At 47.8% G+C, this 19,013-nt stretch overlaps 5 non-coding genes across 5 annotated transcripts; all 5 read right to left on the reverse strand.

Annotated features, from left to right (window-relative positions):
• Positions 1-299: 299 nt before the first annotated feature.
• Positions 300-371, reverse strand: Trnar-ucu (transfer RNA arginine (anticodon UCU)). Its single transcript has one exon. It is a non-coding gene; the product is annotated as a tRNA-Arg (tRNA).
• A 4,249-nt stretch (positions 372-4,620) lies between these two features.
• Positions 4,621-4,692, reverse strand: Trnat-ugu (transfer RNA threonine (anticodon UGU)). Its single transcript has one exon. It is a non-coding gene; the product is annotated as a tRNA-Thr (tRNA).
• A 1,850-nt stretch (positions 4,693-6,542) lies between these two features.
• Positions 6,543-6,614, reverse strand: Trnar-ucu (transfer RNA arginine (anticodon UCU)). Its single transcript has one exon. It is a non-coding gene; the product is annotated as a tRNA-Arg (tRNA).
• Positions 6,615-9,425: 2,811 nt separating this feature from the next.
• On the reverse strand, positions 9,426-9,497 carry Trnas-uga (transfer RNA serine (anticodon UGA)). The gene has a single exon. It is a non-coding gene; the product is annotated as a tRNA-Ser (tRNA).
• An 888-nt stretch (positions 9,498-10,385) lies between these two features.
• Positions 10,386-10,457, reverse strand: Trnat-agu (transfer RNA threonine (anticodon AGU)). Its single transcript has one exon. It is a non-coding gene; the product is annotated as a tRNA-Thr (tRNA).
• Between the last annotated feature and the right edge of the window lie 8,556 nt (positions 10,458-19,013).

Raw genomic sequence — 19,013 nt, forward strand, 5'->3', positions numbered from 1 at the left:
GTTTTCAACCCCCGGGGCGTGACTCAAACGTCTACAGCCTGTCATGATCGGGTAACTAGTGGGAAGCCCTCTTATGCTACCTAGGCATCAAGGCTGCCAGAACCGAGACCCTCGCTAGGCTTTCGAAGAATAATATAGTAAGGAAATGAGGGGCTCGTTGAGGAAATACAGAAAGATAGGTTAGCAGTCTACAACACCAAAGGAGGCATAGGGGTGTGGTTAGGTTCTTTTCTTTTTCCCTCGGGTAATAAAGTAAACATTTTTTTAATGTATAAAAGAAAGAAAGAAAGAAAAACACGCGTCCAAAGTGGGGACCGAACCCACGCCTTTCGATTAGATGTCGAATGCCTTACCAATTCGGCTATCTGGGCGACTGTGTTCTCCTTCACTTTCTGGGCTATTTATATTTACTAGAAGTGTATCTGATGCTTGAGGGTGGTAGCCAGCGCCACTCTGACTACACGGGGAGAAGGGGACCTTCTTTTCAACCCCCGGGGCGTGACTCAAACGTCTACAGCCTGTCATGAGCGGGAAACTAGCGGGAAGCCCTCTTATGCTACCTAGGCATCAAGGCTGCCATGAACCGAGACCCTCTCTAGGCTTTCGCAGAATAATATAGTAAGGAAATGAGGGGCTCGTTGAGGAAATAGAGAAAGATAGGTCAGCAGTCTACAACGCCAAAGGAGGCATAGGGGTGTGTTTAGGCTCTTTTCTTTTTCACTACGGTTAATAAAGTAAACATTTTTCTTAATATACAGAAGAAAAAAAGAAAGAAAAACACGCGCCCAGAGTGGGGACCGAAACCACACCTTTCGATTACATGTCGAATGCCTTACCAATTCGGCTATCTGGGCGACAGTGTTCTCCTTCACTTTCTGGGGTATTTATATTTACTAGAAGTGTATCTGATGCGTGAGGGTGGTAGCCTCCGCCACCCTGACTACACGGGGAGAAGGGGACCTTCTTTTCAACCCCCGGTGCGTGACTCAAAAGTCTACAGCCTGTCATGAGCAGGTAACTAGCGGGAAGCCCTCTTATGCTACCTAGGCATTAAGGCTGCCAGAACCGAGACCCTCGCCAAGCTTTCGCAGAATAATATAGTAAGGAAATGAGGGTCTCGTTGAGGAAATACAGAAAGATAGGTCAGCAGTCTACAATGCCAAATGAGGCATAGGGGTGTGGTTAGGCACTTTTCTTTTTCACTACGGTTAATAAAGTAAACATTTTTTTTAATATACGGAAGAAAGAAACAAAGAAAAACACGCGCCCAGAGTGGGGACCGAACCCACGCCTTTCGATTACATGTCGAATGCCTTACCAATTCGGCTATCTGGGCGACTGTGTTCTCTTTCACTTTCTAGGCTATTTATATTTACTAGAAGTGTACCTGTTGCTTCAGGGTGGTAGCCAGCGCCACCCTGACTACACAGGAGAAGGGGACCTTCTTTTCAACCCCCGGTGCGTGACTCAAACGTCTACAGCCTGTCATGAGCGGGTAACTAGCAGGAAGCCCTCTTATGCTACCTAGGCATCAAGGCTGCCAGAGCCGAGACCCTCGCTAGGCTTTTGCAGAATAATATAGTAAGGAAATGAGGGGCTTGTTGAGGAAATACAGAAAGTTAGGTCAGCAGTCTACAACGCCAAAGAAGGCATAGGGGTGTGGTTAGGCTCTTTTCTTTTTCACTACGGTTAATAAAGTAAACTTTTTTTTAATATACAGAAGAAAGAAAGAAAGAAAAACACGCGCCCAGAGTGGTGACCGAACCCACGAATTTCGATTACATGTCGAATGCCTTACCAATTCGGCTATCTGGGCGACTGTGTTCTCCTTCACTTTCTGGGCTATTTATATTTACTAGAAGTGTATCTGATGCTTGAGGGTGGTAGCCAGCGCCACTCTGACTACCCGGGGAGAAGGGGACCTTCTTTGGAACCCCCGGGGTGTGACTCAAACGTCTACAGCCTGTCATTGGCGGGTAACTAGCGGGAAGCCCTCTTAGGCTACCTAGGCATCAAGGCTGCCAGAACCGAGACCCTCGCTAGGCTTTCGCAGAATAATATAGTAAGGAAATGAGGGGCTCGTTGAGGAAATACAGAAAGATAGGTGAGCAGTCTACAAAGCCAAAGGAGGCATAGGGGTGTGGTTAGGCTATTTTCTTTTTCCTTGGGGTAATAAAGTAAACATTTTTTTAATGTATAAAAGAAAGAAAGAAAGAAAAACACGCGTCCAAAGTGGGGACCGAACCCACGCCTTTCTATTAGATGTCGAATGCCTTACCAATTCGGCTATCTGGGCGACTGTGTTCTCCTTCACTTTCTAGGCTATTTATATTTACTAGAAGTGTATCTGATGTTTGAGGGTGGTAGCCTGCGCCACTCTGACTACACGGGGCCAAGGGGACCTTCTTTGCAACCCCCCGTGCGTGACTCAAACGTCTACAGCCTGTCATGAGCGGGTAACTAACGGGAAGCCCTCTTATGCTACCTAGGCATCAAGGCTGCCAGAACCGAGACCCTGGCTAGGCTGTCGCAGAATAATATAGTAAGGAAATGACGGGCTCGTTGAGGAAATTCAGAAAGATAGGTCAGCAGTCTACAATGCCAAAGGAGGCATAGGGGTGTGGTTAGGCTCTTTTTTTTCACTATGGTTAATAAAGTAAACTTTTTTTTAATATACGGAAGAAAGAAAGAAAGAAAAACACGCGCCCAGAGGGGGGACCGAACCCACGCCTTTCGATTACATGTCGAATGCCTTACCAATTCGGCTATCTGGGCAACTGTGTTCTCCTTCACTTTCCGGGCTATTTATATTTACTAGAAGTGTATCTGATGCTTGAGGGTGGTAGCCAGCGCCACCCTGACTACACGGGAGAAGGGGACCTTCTTTTCAACCCCCGGTGCGTGACTCAAACGTCTACAGCCTGTCATGAGCGGGTAACTAGCGGGAAGCCCTCTTATGCTACCTAGGCATCAAGGCTGCCAGAGCCGAGACCCTCGCTAGGCTTTTGCAGAATAATATAGTAAGGAAATGAGGGGCTCGTTGAGGAAATAGAGAAAGATAGGTCAGCAGTCTACAACGCCAAAGGAGGCATAGGGGTGTGGTTAGGCTCTTTTCTTTTTCACTACGGTTAATAAAGTAAACATTTTTTTAATATACAGAGGAAAGAAAGAAAGAAAAACACGCGCCCAGAGTGGGGGCCGAACCCACGCCTTTCGATTAGATGTCGAATGCCTTACCAATTCGGCTATCTTGGCGACTGTGTTCTCCTTCACTTTCTGGGCTATTTATATTTACTAGAAGTGTATCTGATGCTTGAGGGTGGTAGCCAGCGCCACTCTGACTACACGGGGACAAGGGGACCTTCTTTGCAACCCCCGGAGCGTGACTCAAACGTCTACACCCTGTCATGAGCGGGTAACTAACGGGAAGCCCTCTTATGCTACCTAGGCATCAAGGCTGCCAGAACCGAGACCCTGGCTAGGCTTTCGCAGAATAATATAGTAAGGAAAGGAGGGGCTCGTTGAGGAAATAGAGAAAGATAGGTCAGCAGTCTACAACGCCAAAGGAGGCATAGGGGTGTGGTTAGGCTCTTTTCTTTTTCACTACGGTTAATAAAGTAAACATTTTTTTAATATACAGAGGAAAGAAAGAAAGAAAAACACGCGCCCAGAGTGGGGGCCGAACCCACGCCTTTCGATTAGATGTCGAATGCCTTACCAATTCGGCTATCTTGGCGACTGTGTTCTCCTTCACTTTCTGGGCTATTTATATTTACTAGAAGTGTATCTGATGTTTGAGGGTGGTAGCCTGTGCCACTCTGACTACACGGGGCCAAGGGGACCTTCTTTGCAACCCCCCGTGCGTGACTCAAACGTCTACAGCCTGTCATTAGCGGGTAACTAGCGGGAAGCCCTCTTATGCTACCTAGGCATCAAGGCTGCCAGGACCGAGACCCTGGCTAGGCTTTCGCAGAATAATATAGTAAGGAAATGAGGGGCTCGTTGAGGAAATAGAGAAAGATAGGTCAGCCGTCTACAACGCCAAATGAGGCATAGGGGTGTGGTTAGGCTTTTTCCTTTTTCACTACGGTTAATAAAGTAAACATTTTTTATATACAGAAGAAAGAAGAAAGAAAAACACGCGCCCAGAGTGGGGACCGAACCCACGCCTTTCGATTACATGTCGAATTCCATACCAATTCGGCTATCTGGGCGACAGTGTTCTCCTTCACTTTCTGGGCTATATATATTTACTAGAAGTGTATCTGATGTTTGAGGGTGGTAGCCTGTTCCACTCTGACTACACGGGGCCAAGGGGACCTTCTTTCCAACCCCCCGTGCGTGACTCAAACGTCTCAGCCTGTCATTAGCGGGTAACTAGCGGGAAGCCCTCTTATGCTACCTAGGCATCAAGGCTGCCAGAACCGAGACCCTGGCTAGGCTTTCGCAGAATAATATAGTAAGGAAATGAGGGGCTCGTTGAGGAAATACAGAAAGATAGGTCAGCAGTCTACAATGCCAAAGGAGGCATAGGGGTGTGTTTAGGCTCTTTTTTTTTCACTATGGTTAATAAAGTAAACTTTTTTGAATATACGGAAGAAAGAAAGAAATTAATACACGCGCCCAGAGTGGGGATCGAACCCACGCCTTTCGATTACATGTCGAATGCCTTACCAATTCGGCTATCTGGGCGACTGTGTTCTCCTTCACTTTATGGGCTATTTATATTTACTAGAAGTGTATCTGATGCTTGAGGGTGGTAGCCAGCGCCACTCTGACTACACGAGGAGAAGGGGACCTTCTTTTCAACCCCCGGGGCGTGACTCAAACGTCTACAGCCTGTCATGAGCGGGTAACTAGCGGGAAGCCCTCTTATGCTACCTAGGCATCAAGGCTGCCAGAACCGAGACCCTGGCTAGGCTTTCGCAGAATAATATAGTAAGGAAATGAGGGCCTCGTTGAGGAAATAGAGAAAGATAGGTCAGCAGTCTACAACGCCAAAGGAGGCATAGGGGTGTGTTTAGGCTCTTTTCTTTTTCATTACGGTTAATAAAGTAAACATTTTTCTTAATATACAGAAGAAAAAAAGAAAGAAAAACACGCGCCCAGAGTGGGGACCGAAACCACACCTTTCGATTACATGTCGAATGCCTTACCAATTCGGCTATCTGGGCGACAGTGTTCTCCTTCACTTTCTGGGGTATTTATATTTACTAGAAGTGTATCTGATGCTTGAGGGTGGTAGCCAGCGCCACCCTGACTACACGGGGAGAAGGGGACCTTCTTTTCAACCCCCGGTGCGTGACTCAAACGTCTACAGCCTGTCATGAGCAGGTAACTAGCGGGAAGCCCTCTTATGCTACCTAGGCATCAAGGCTGCCAGAACCGAGACCCTCGCCAGGCTTTCGCAGAATAATATGGTAAGGAAATGAGGGTCTCGTTGAGGAAATACAGAAAGATAGGTCAGCAGTCTACAATGCCAAATGAGGCATAGGGGTGTGGTTAGGCTCTTTTCTTTTTCACTACGGTTAATAAAGTAAACATTTTTTTAATATACGGAAAAAGAAACAAAGAAAAACACGCGCCCAGAGTGGGGACGGAACCCACGCCTTTCGATTACATGTCGAATGCCTTACCAATTCGGCTATCTGGGCGACTGTGTTCTCTTTCACTTTCTAGGCTATTTATATTTACTAGAAGTGTATCTGTTGCTTGAGGGTGGTAGCCAGCGCCACCCTGACTACACAGGAGAAGGGGACCTTCTTTTCAACCCCCGGTGCGTGACTCAAACGTCTACAGCCTGTCATGAGCGGGTAACAAGCAGGAAGCCCTCTTATGCTACCTAGGCATCAAGGCTGCCAGAGCCGAGACCCTCGCTAGGCTTTTGCAGAATAATATAGTAAGGAAATGAGGGGCTTGTTGAGGAAATACAGAAAGTTAGGTCAGCAGTCTACAACGCCAAAGAAGGCATAGGGGTGTGGTTAGGCTCTTTTCTTTTTCACTACGGTTAATAAAGTAAACTTTTTTTTAATATACAGAAGAAAGAAAGAAAGAAAAACAGGCGCCCAGAGTGGGGACCGAACCCACGAATTTCGATTACATGTCGAATGCCTTACCAATTCGGCTATCCGGGCTACTGTGTTCTCCTTCACTTTCTGGGCTATTTATATTTACTAGAAGTGTATCTGATGCTTGAGGGTGGTAGCCAGCGCCACTCTGACTACCCGGGGAGAAGGGGACCTTCTTTGGAACCCCCGGGGTGTGACTCAAACGTCTACAGCCTGTCATTGGCGGGTAACTAGCAGGAAGCCCTCTCATGCTACCTAGGCATCAAGGCTGCCAGAACCGAGACCCTCGCTAGGCTTTCGCAGAATAATATAGTAAGGAAATGAGGGGCTCGTTGTGGAAATACAGAAAGATAGGTGAGCAGTCTACAACGCCAAAGGAGGCATAGGGGTGTGGTTAGGCTATTTTCTTTTTCCTTGGGGTAATAAAGTAAACATTTTTTTAATGTATAAAAGAAAGAAAGAAAGAAAAACACGCGTCCAAAGTGGGGACCGAACCCACGCCTTTCGATTAGATGTCGAATGCCTTACCAATTCGGCTATCTGGGCGACTGTGTTCTCCTTCACTTTCTAGGCTATTTATATTTACTAGAAGTGTATCTGGTGTTTGAGGGTGGTAGCCTGTGCCACTCTGACTACACGGGGCCAAGGGGACCTTCTTTGCAACCCCCCGTGCGTGACTCAAACGTCTACAGCCTGTCATGAGCGGGTAACTAACGGGAAGCCCTCTTATGCTAATTAGGCATCAAGGCTGCCAGAACCGAGACCCTGGCTAGGCTGTCGCAGAATAATATAGTAAGGAAATGAGGGGCTCGTTGAGGAAATACAGAAAGATAGGTCAGCAGTCTACAATGCCAAAGGAGGCATAGGGGTGTGGTTAGGCTCTTTTTTTTCACTATGGTTAATAAAGTAAACTTTTTTGAATATACAGAAGAAAGAAAGAAATTAATACACGCGCCCAGAGTGGGGACCGAACCCACGCCTTTCGATTACATGTCGAATGCCTTACCAATTCGGCTATCTGGGCGACTGTGTTCTCCTTCACTTTATGGGCTATTTATATTTACTAGAAGTGTATCTGATGCTTGAGGGTGGTAGCCAGCGCCACTCTGACTACACGAGGAGAAGGGGACCTTCTTTTCAACCCCCGGGGCGTGACTCAAACGTCTACAGCCTGTCATGAGCGGGTAACTAGCGGGAAGCCCTCTTATGCTACCTAGGCATCAAGGCTGCCAGAACCGAGACCCTGGCTAGGCTTTCGCAGAATAATATAGTAAGGAAATGAGGGGCTCGTTGAGGAAATAGAGAAAGATAGGTCAGCAGTCTACAATGCCAAAGGAGGCATAGGGGTGTGTTTAGGCTCTTTTCTTTTTCACTACGGTTAATAAAGTAAACATTTTTTTTAATATAAAGAAGAAAGAAAGAAAGAAAAACACGCGCCCAGAGTGGGGACCGAACCCACGCCTTTCGATTACATGTCGAATGCCTTACCAATTCGGCTATCTGGGCGACTGTGTTCTCCTTCACTTTCTTTGCTATTTATATTTGCTAGAAGTGTATCTGATGCTTGAGGGTGGTAGCCAGCGCCACTCTGACTACACGGGGAGAAGGGGACCTTCTTTTCAACCCCCGTGACGTGACTCAAACGTCTACAGCCTGTCATGAGCGGGTAACTAGCGGGAAGCCCTCTTATGCTACCTAGGCATCAAGGCTGCCAGAACCGAGACCCTCGCTAGGCTTTCGCAGAATAACTTAGTAAGGAAATGAGGGGCTCGTTGAGGAAATACAGAAAGATAGGTCAGCAGTCTACAACGCCAAAGGAGGCATAGGGGTGTGGTTAGGCTCTTTTCTTTTTCACTGCGGTTAATAAAGTAAACTTTTTTTCAATATACAGATGAAAGAAAGAAAGAAAAACACGCGCTTAGAGTGGGGACCGAGCCCACGCCTTTTGATTACATGTGGAATGCCTTACCAATTCGGCTATCTGGGCAACTGTGTTCTCCTTCACTTTCTTCGCTATTTATATTTACTAGAAGTGTATCTGATGCTTTAGGGTGGTAGCCAGCGGCAGTCTGACTATACGGGGAGAAGGGGACCTTCTTTTCAACCCCCGGGGCGTGACTCAAACGTCTACAGCCTGTCATGAGCGGGTAACTAGCGGGAAGCCCTCTTATGCTACCTAGGCATCAAGGCTGCCAGAACCGAGACCCTGGCTAGGCTTTCGCAGAATAATATAGTAAGGAAATGAGGGGCTCGTTGAGGAAATAGAGAAAGATAGGTCAGCAGTCTACAACGCCAAAGGAGGCATAGGGGTGTGTTTAGGCTCTTTTCTTTTTCACTACGGTTAATAAAGTAAACATTTTTTTTAATATAAAGAAGAAAGAAAGAAAGAAAAACTCGCGCCCAGAGTGGGGACCGAACCCACGCCTTTCGATTACATGTCGAATGCCTTACCAATTCGGCTATCTGGGCGACTGTGTTCTCCTTCACTTTCTTTGCTATTTATATTTGCTAGAAGTGTATCTGATGCTTGAGGGTGGTAGCCAGCGCCACTCTGACTACACGGGGAGAAGGGGACCTTCTTTTCAACCCCCGTGACGTGACTCAAACGTCTACAGCCTGTCATGAGCGGGTAACTAGCGGGAAGCCCTCTTATGCTACCTAGGCATCAAGGCTGCCAGAACCGAGACGCTTGCTAGGCTTTCGCAGAATAACATAGTAAGGAAATGAGGGGCTTGTTGAGGAAATACAGAAAGCTAGGTCAGCAGGGTACAACACCAAAGGAGTCATAGGGGTGTGGTTAGGCTCTTTTTTTTCACTACGGTTAATAAAGTAAACCTTTTTTTAATATACAGAAGAAAGAAAGAAAAAAAAAACACGCGCCCAGAGTGGCGACCGAACCCACGCCTTTCGATTACATGTAGAATGCCTTACCAATTCGGCTATCTGGGCAACTGCGTTCTCCTTCACTTTCTGGGCTATTTATATTTACTAGAAGTGTATCTGATGCTTGAGGGTGGTAGCCAGCGCCAGTCTGACTATACCGGGAGAAAGCGACCTTCTTTTCAACCCCCCGGGGTGTGACTCAAACGTCTACAGCCTGTCATGAGCGGGTAACAATCGGGAAGCCCTCTTATGCTACCTAGGCATCAAGGCTGCCAGAACCGAGACGCTTGCTAGGCTTTCGCAGAATATTATAGTAAGGAAATGAGGGGCTCGTTGAGGAAATACAGAAAGATAGGTCAGCAGTCTACAACGCCAAAGGAGGCATAGAGGTGTGGTTAGGCTCTTCTTTTTTACTACGGTTAATAAAGTACACATTTTTTTAATATACAGAAGAAAGAAAGAAAGAAAAACACGCGCCCAGAGTGGGGACCGAACCCACGCCTTTCGATTTCATGTCGAATGCCTTACCAATTCGGCTATCTGGGCGACTGTGTCCTCCTTCACTTTCTAGGCTATTTGTATTTACTAGAAGAGTATCTGATGCTTGAGGGTGGTAGCCAGCGCCACTCTGACTACACAGGGAGAACGGGACCTTCTTTTCAACCCCCAGGGCGTGACTCAAACGTCTACAGCCTGTCATGAGCGGGTAAGTAGCGGGAAGCCCTCTTATGCTACCTAGGCATCAAGGCTGCCAGAACCGAGACCCTCGCTAGGCTTTCGCAGAATAATATAGTAAGGAAATGAGGGGCTCGTTGAGGAAATACAGAAAGATAGGTCAGCAGTCTACAACGCCAAAGGAGGCATAGGGGTGTGGTTAGGCTTTTTTCTTTTTCACTACGGTTAATAAAGTAAACATTTTTTTTTAATATACAGAAGAAAGAAAGAAAGAAAAACACGCGCCCAGAGTGGGGACCGAACCCACACCTTTCGATTACATGTCGAATGCCTTGCCAATTCGGCTATCTGGGCGACTGTGTTCTCCTTCACTTTCTGGGCTATTTATATTTACTAGAAGTGTATCTGATGCTTGAGGGTGGTATCCAGCGCCACTCTGACTACACGGGGAGAAGGGGACCTTCTTTGCTACCCCCGGGGCGTGACTCAAACGTCTAAAGCCTGTCATGAGCGGGTAACTAGCGTGAAGCCCTCTTATGCTACCTAGGCATCAAGGCTGCCAGAACCGAGACATTCGCTAGGCTTTCGCAGAATAATATAGTAAGGAAATGAGGGGCTCGTTGAGGAAATACAGAAAGATAGGTCAGCAGTCTACAACGCCAAAGGAGGCATAGGGGTGTGGTTAGGGTCTTTTTTTTCCTCGGGTAATAAAGTAAACATTTTTTTAATATACAGATGAAAGAAAGAAAGAAAAACACGCGCCCAGAGTGGGGACCGAACCCACACCTTTCGATTACTTGTCGAATGCCTTACCAATTCGGCTATCTGGGCGACTGTGTTCTCCTTCACTTTCTGTGCTATTTATATTTACTAGAAGTGTATCTGATGCTTGAGGGTGGTAGCCAGCGCCACCCTGACTACACGGGGAGAAGGAGACCTTCTTTTCAACCCCCGGTGCGTGACTCAAACGTCTACAGCCTGTCATGAGCGGGTAACTAGCGGGAAGCCCTCTTATGCTACCTAGGCATCAAGGCTGCCAGAACCGAGACCCTCGCTAGGCTTTCGAAGAATAATATAGTAAGGAAATGAGGGGCTCATTGAGGAAATACAGAAAGATAGGTCAGCAGTCTACAACGCCAAAGGAGGCATAGGGGTGTGGTTAGGCTCTTTTCTTTTTCACAACGGTTAATAAAGTAAACTTTTTTCTAATATACAGAAGAAAGAAAGAAAGAAAAACACGCGCCCAGAGTGGGGACCGAACCCACGCCTTTCGATTACATGTCGAATGCCTTACCAATTCGGCTATCTGTGCGACTGTGTTCTCCTTCACTTTCTGGGCTATTTATATTTACTAGAAGTGTATCTGATGCTTGAGGGTGGTAGCCAGCGCCAGTCGGACTACACGGGGAGAAGGGGACCTTCTTTTCAACCCCCGTGACGTGACTCAAACGTCTACAGCCTGTCATGAGCGGGTAACTAGCGGGAAGCCCTCTTATGCTACCTAGGCATCAAGGCTGCCAGAACCGAGACCCTCGCTAGGCTTTCGCAGAATAACATAGTAAGGAAATGAGGGGCTCGTTGAGGAAATACAGAAAGATAGGTCAGCAGTCTACAACGCCAAAGGAGGCATAGGGGTGTGGTTAGGCTCTTTTCTTTTTCACTGCGGTTAATAAAGTAAACTTTTTTTCAATATACAGATGAAAGAAAGAAAGAAAAACACGCGCTTAGAGTGGGGACCGAGCCCACGCCTTTTGATTACATGTGGAATGCCTTACCAATTCGGCTATCTGGGCAACTGTGTTCTCCTTCACTTTCTTCGCTATTTATATTTACTAGAAGTGTATCTGATGCTTTAGGGTGGTAGCCAGCGGCAGTCTGACTATACGGGGAGAAGGGGACCTTCTTTTCAACCCCCGGGGCGTGACTCAAACGCCTACAGCCTGTCATGAGCGGGTAACAATCGGGAAGCCCTCTTATGCTACCTAGGCATCAAGGCTGCCAGAACCGAGACGCTTGCTAGGCTTTCGCAGAATAACATAGTAAGGAAATGAGGGGCTTGTTGAGGAAATACAGAAAGCTAGGTCAGCAGGGTACAACACCAAAGGAGTCATAGGGGTGTGGTTAGGCTCTTTTTTTTCACTACGGTTAATAAAGTAAACCTTTTTTTAATATACAGAAGAAAGAAAGAAAAAAAAAAACACGCGCCCAGAGTGGCGACCGAACCCACGCCTTTCGATTACATGTAGAATGCCTTACCAATTCGGCTATCTGGGCAACTGCGTTCTCCTTCACTTTCTGGGCTATTTATATTTACTAGAAGTGTATCTGATGCTTGAGGGTGGTAGCCAGCGCCACTCTGACTACACGGGGAGAATGGGACCTTCTTTTCAACCCCCGGAGCGTGACTCAAACGTCTACAGCCTGTCATGAGCGGGTAACTAACGGGAAGCCCTCCTATGGTACCTAGGCATCAAGGCTACCAGAACCGAGACCCTCGCTAGGCTTTCGCAGAATAATATAGTAAGGAAATGAGGGGCTCGTTGAGGAAATACAGAAAGATCGGTCAGCAGTCTACAAAGCCAAAGGAGGCATAGGGGTGTGGTTTGGCTCTTTTCTTTTTCACTATGGTTAATAAAGTAAACTTTTTTTAATATACAGAAGAAAGAAAGAAGGAAAAACACGCGCCCAGAATGGGGACCGAGCCCACGCCTTTTGATTACATGTCGAATGCCTTACCAATTCAGCTATCTGGGCAATTGTGTTCTCCTTCACTTTCTGGGCTATTTATATTTACTAGAAGTGTATCTGATGCTTGAGGGTGGTAGCCAGCGCCAGTCTGACTATACGGGGAGAAAGCGACCTTCTTTTCAATCCCCCGGGGCGTGACTCAAACGTCTACAGCCTGTCATGAGCGGGTAACAATCGGGAAGCCCTCTTATGCTACCTAGGCATCAAGGCTGCCAGAACCGAGACGCTTGCTAGGCTTTCGCAGAATATTATAGTAAGGAAATGAGGGGCTCGTTGAGGAAATACAGAAAGATAGGTCAGCAGTCTACAACGCCAAAGGAGGCATAGAGGTGTGGTTAGGCTCTTCTTTTTTACTACGGTTAATAAAGTACACATTTTTTTAATATACAGAAGAAAGAAAGAAAGAAAAACACGCGCCCAGAGTGGGGACCGAACCCACGCCTTTCGATTACATGTCGAATGCCTTACCAATTCGGCTATCTGGGCGACTGTGTCCTCCTTCACTTTCTAGGCTATTTGTATTTACTAGAAGAGTATCTGATGCTTGAGGGTGGTAGCCAGCGCCACTCTGACTACACAGGAAGAAGGGGACCTTCTTTTCAACCCCCAGGGCGTGACTCAAACGTCTACAGCCTGTCATGAGCGGGTAAGTAGCGGGAAGCCCTCTTATGCTACCTAGGCATCAAGGCTGCCAGAACCGAGACCCTCGCTAGGCTTTCGCAGAATAATATAGTAAGGAAATGAGGGGCTCGTTGAGGAAATACAGAAAGATAGGTCAGCAGTCTACAACGCCAAAGGAGGCATAGGGGTGTGGTTAGGCTTTTTTCTTTTTCACTACGGTTAATAAAGTAAACATTTTTTTTAATATACAGAAGAAAGAAAGAAAGAAAAACACGCGCCCAGAGTGGGGACCGAACCCACACCTTTCGATTACATGTCGAATGCCTTGCCAATTCGGCTATCTGGGCGACTGTGTTCTCCTTCACTTTCTGGGCTATTTATATTTACTAGAAGTGTATCTGATGCTTGAGGGTGGTATCCAGCGCCACTCTGACTACACGGGGAGAAGGGGACCTTCTTTGCTACCCCCGGGGCGTGACTCAAACGTCTAAAGCCTGTCATGAGCGGGTAACTTGCGTGAAGCCCTCTTATGCTACCTAGGCATCAAGGCTGCCAGAACCGAGACATTCGCTAGGCTTTCGCAGAATAATATAGTAAGGAAATGAGGGGCTCGTTGAGGAAATACAGAAAGATAGGTCAGCAGTCTACAACGCCAAAGGAGGCATAGGGGTGTGGTTAGGGTCTTTTTTTTCCTCGGGTAATAAAGTAAACATTTTTTTAATATACAGATGAAAGAAAGAAAGAAAAACACGCGCCCAGAGTGGGGACCGAACCCACACCTTTCGATTACATGTCGAATGCCTTACCAATTCGGCTATCTGGGCGACTGTGTTCTCCTTCACTTTCTGTGCTATTTATATTTACTAGAAGTGTATCTGATGCTTGAGGGTGGTAGCCAGCGCCACCCTGACTACACGGGGAGAAGGGGACCTTCTTTTCAACCCCCGGTGCGTGACTCAAACGTCTACAGCCTGTCATGAGCGGGTAACTAGCGGGAAGCCCTCTTATGCTACCTAGGCATCAAGGCTGCCAGAACCGAGACCCTCGCTAGGCTTTCGAAGAATAATATAGTAAGGAAATGAGGGGCTCATTGAGGAAATACAGAAAGATAGGTCAGCAGTCTACAACGCCAAAGGAGGCATAGGGGTGTGGTTAGGCTCTTTTCTTTTTCACAACGGTTAATAAAGTAAACTTTTTTCTAATATACAGAAGAAAGAAAGAAAGAAAAACACGCGCCCAGAGTGGGGACCGAACCCACGCCTTTCGATTACATGTCGAATGCCTTTCCAATTCGGCTATCTTGGCGACTGTGTTCTCCTTCCCTTTCTGGGCTATTTATATTTACTAGAAGTGTATCTGATGCTTGAGGGTGGTAGCCAGCGCCACTCTGACTACACGGGGAGAAGGGGCTTTCTTTTCAACCCCCGGGGCGTGACGCAAACGTCTACAGCCTGTCATGAGCGGGTAAGTAGCGGGAAGCCCTCTTATGCTACCTAGGCATCAAGGCTGCCAGAACCGAGATCCTCGCTAGGCTTTCGCAGAATAATATGGTAAGGAAATGAGGGGCTCGTTGAGAAAAAACAGAAAGATAGGTCAGCAGTCTACAACGCCAAAGGAGGGAAAGGGGTGTGGTTAGGCTCTTTTCTTTTTCACTACGGTTAATAAAGTAAAAATTTTTTTTAATATGCAGAAGAAAGAAAGAAAAACACGCGCAGAGTGGGGACCGAACCCACGCCTTTCGATTACATGTCGAATGCCTTACCAATTCGGCTATCTGGGCGACTGTGTTCTCCTTCACTTTCTGGGTTATTTATATTTACTAGAAGTGTATCTGATGCTTGAGGGTGGTAGCCAGCGCCACTCTGACTACACGTGGAGAAGGGGACCTTCTTTGCTACCCCTGGGGTGTGACTCAAACGTCCACAGCCTGTCATGAGCGGGTAACTAGCGTGAAGCCCTCTTATGCTACCTAGGCATCAAGGCTGCCAGAACCGAGACCCTCGCTAGGCTTTCGCAGAATAATATAGTAAGGAAATGAGGGGCTCGTTGAGGAAATACAGAAAGATAGGTCAGCAGCCTACAATGCCAAAGGAGGCATTGGGGTGTGGTTAGGCTTTTTTCTTTTTCACTACGGTTAATAAAGTAAACATTTTTTTAATATACAGAAGAAAGAAAGAAAGAAAAACACGCGCCCAGAGTGGGGACCGAACCCACGCCTTTCGATTACATATCGAATGCCTTACCAATTCGGCTATCTGGGCGACTGTGTTCTCCTTCACTTTCTGGGCTATTTATATTTGCTAGAAGTGTATCTGATGCTTGAGGGTGGTAGCCAGCGCCACTCTTACTACACGGGGAGAAGGGGACCTTCTTTTCAACCCCCGGGGCGTGACTCAAACGTCTATGGCCTGTCATGAGTGGGTAACTAGCGGGAAGCCCTCTTATGCTACCTAGGCATCAAGGCTGCCAGAACCGAGACCCTCGCTAGGCTTTCGAAGAATAATATAGTAAGGAAATGAGGGGCTCGTTGAGGAAATACAGAAAGATAGGTCAGCAGTCTACAACGCCAAAGAAGGCATAGGGGTGTGGTTAGGCTCTTTTCTTTTTCACTACGGTTAATAAAGTAAACTTTTTTTTAATATACAGAAGAAAGAAAGAAAGAAAAACACGCGCCCAGAGTGGCGACCGAACCCACGCCTTTCGATTACATGTTGAATGCCTTACCAATTCGGCTATCTGGGCGACTGTGTTCTCCTTCACTTTCTGGGCTATTTATATTTACTAGAAGTGTATCTGATGCTTGAGGGTGGTAGCCAGCGCCACTCTGACTACATGGGGAGAAGGGGACCTTCTTTTCAACCCCCGGGGCGTGACTCAAACGTCTACAGCCTGTCATGAGCGGGTAAGTAGCGGGAAGCCCTCTTATGCTACCTAGCCATCAAGGCTGCCAGAACCGAGACCCTCGCTAGGCTTTCGCAGAATAATATAGTAAGGAAATGAGGGGCTCGTTGAGAAAATACAGAAAGATAGGTCAGCAGTCTACAACGCCAAAGGAGGCATAGGGGTGTTGTTACGCTCTTTTCTTTTTCACTACGGTTAATAAAGTAAACTTTTTTTTAATATACACAAGAAAGAAAGAAAGAAAAACACTTGCAGAGTGGGGACCGAACGCACGCCTTTCCATTACATGTCGAATGCCTTACCAATTCGGCTATCTGGGCGACTGTGTTCTCCTTCACTTTCTGGGCTATTTATATTTACTAGAAGTGTATCTGATGCTTGAGGGTGGTAGCCAGCGCCACTCTGACTACACGGGGAGAAGGGGACCTTCTTTGCTACCCCCGGGGCGTGACTCAAACGTCTACAGCCTGTCATGAGCGGGTAACTAGCGTGAAGCCCTCTTATGCTACCTAGGCATCAAGGCTGGCAGAACCGAGACCCTCGCTAGGCTTTCGCAGAATAATATAGTAAGGAAATGAGGCGCTCGTTGAGAAAATACAGAAAGATAGGTCAGCAGTGTACAACGCCAAAGAGGCATAGGGGTGTGGTTAGGCTCTTTTCTTTTTCCCTCGGGTAATAAAGTAAACATTTTTTTACAATACAAAAGAAAAAAAGAAAGAAAAGCACGCGCCCAGAGTGGGGACCGAACCCACGCCTTTCGATTACATGTCGAATGCCTTACCAATTCGGCTATCTGGGCGACTGTGTTCTCCTTCACTTTCTGGGCTATTTATATTTACTAGAAGTGTATCTGATGCTTGAGGGTGGTAGCCAGCGCCACTCTGACTACACGGGGAGAAGGGGACCTTCTTTTCAACAACCGGGGCGTGACTCAAATGTCTACAGCCTGTCATGAGCGGGTAACTAACGGGAAGCCCTCCTATGCTACCTAGGCATTAAGGCTGCCAGAACCGAGACCCTCGCTAGACTTTCGCAGAATAATATAGTAAGGAAATGAGGGGCTCGTTGAGGAAATACAGAAAGATAGGTCAGCAGTCTACAGCGCCGAAGGAGGCATAGGGGTGTGGTTAGGCTTTTTTATTTTTCACTAATGTTAATAATGTAAACTTTTTTTTAATACACAGAAGAAAGAAAGAAAGAAAAACACGCGCCCAGAGTGGGGACCGAACCCACGCCTTTCGATTACATGTCGAATGCCTTACCAATTCGGCTATCTGGGCGACTGTGTTCTCCTTCACTTTCTGGGCTATTTATATTTACTTGAAGTGTATCTGATGCTTGAGGGTGGTAGCCAGCGCCAGTCTGACTACACGGGGAGAAGGGGACCTTCTTTTCAACCCCCGGGACGTGACTCAAACGTCTACAGCCTGTCATGAGCGGGTAACTAGCGGGAAGCCCTCTTATGCTTCCTTATGCTACCTAGCCCTCTTATGCTACCCTCGCTAGGCTTTCGCAGAAAAACATAGTAAGGAAATGAGGGGCTCGTTGAGGAAATGCAGAAAGATAGGTCAGCAGTCTACAACGCCAAAGGAGGCATAGGGGTGTGGTTAGGCGCTTTTCTTTTTCACTACGGTTAATAAAGTAAACAGTTTTTTAATATACAAAAGAAAGAAAAGAAAACACGCGCAGAGTGGGGACTGAACCCACGCCTTTCGATTACATGTCGAATGCCTTACCAATTCGGCTATCTGGGCGACTGTGTTCTTCTTCACTTTCCGGGCTATTTATATCAGGCTGCTTTCCTTCGACTAGCTGCCTCACGTCGGCTCCTGCTTTAATGACAATTAGCGAGCGCCAATTAGCCATCAGCACGGTTTCGTTATTACCATCAAACGCAGTAAGGTACACGGACCACGCCGATACCGAATTTCGACCGGAGACCAGAGAATTTGGCAAGTTATCGCCGATTTTCTGATCCCGGCGTGGCCGCCCTACTAAGCCTAACCTAGGCTTAGCACGAGTACGGCTACGAGCTGCAGCGGCGACGGCCGCCCAGCCCCGCCTGTGAGCCCACGGATGGACCCTGCAGCCGTAACGATGGACATGGACACCGGTGCTAATACTACTACCGAATCAGCGACAACGGAGCAAGAGCTACGAGTGGACCGAAGCTCTGGACGAACAGCCGTCGCCGTTACCGGAGTCGAGCTCTCGTCGTCGGACGACGCCGGAGGGTGGACGGTCACCGGCAAGCAAGTACGACAACGGCTATCAGCGAACAACGACATCCGCGGTGAGTCGCCCCCACCATTGATTGTGAAGCCAGCGGTTCTGAATCGCGCAGCCTACGCGAAGAGGATAGCGACCCGTCTCGTTAAAGCGGCAAGCATGCCACGCACGTTGCCGAGGGAAGACATTAAGATCGTGATGCGGCCACGTGGCGGCTTGAACGTCGCCCGGACTGAGGCGTCAATATTAATTTCGGCGGTTCTAGGTGCTGTGGGAATGCCCAAAACGCAAACGCAAGGGGATACGATCTGCACGAATGGGGCCCAAAATATCATAATCGTGAGTACCCCCGACGAGGAACGGGCACGGCGGTACGCCGGCGCTCGGAGCCTCCACGTAGGCGGTCGGAACTACGAGATCAGTGCGTATCGCTCGGCTCCCAACGGAACGGCGAAGGGCATCATACGAGGCATTGCCGTCGACGACACGGCCGAAGAAATTGTCGCAAACATTGTGAACCCGGCCAATCCACTGGCGTTAGATGCACATCGCATTGGCACCTCAACCACAATCATAGTCTTGTTCGTGGGCCAGAGAGTCCCGAACTACGTCAAATACGGGTCTATACTCGTCAAGTGCAGCCTATACAGGCAACATTACGAAGTGTGTCGGCAATGCGGCAAAGTGGGCCACCGCAACGACGTGTGCCCGTTCCCCAATACAAAAGTATGTTTCGCCGGCGGAACACCAAACCCGGGCGTAAACCACGACAAAGACTGTAAGCCTAAATGTAAACTGTGCGGCGGCCCGCACCCCACGGGGGCGACGGGCTGCACGAACCATTACAAGATCCCGTACGTCGTTACACGCCGCCGATGGGAGCGCCTG

Source organism: Haemaphysalis longicornis, unplaced genomic scaffold, assembly GCF_048455015.1.
Source record: "Haemaphysalis longicornis isolate Haplotype H1 unplaced genomic scaffold, Haemaphysalis longicornis Haplotype H1 scaffold_13, whole genome shotgun sequence".
Classification (NCBI taxonomy): domain Eukaryota; kingdom Metazoa; phylum Arthropoda; class Arachnida; order Ixodida; family Ixodidae; genus Haemaphysalis; species Haemaphysalis longicornis.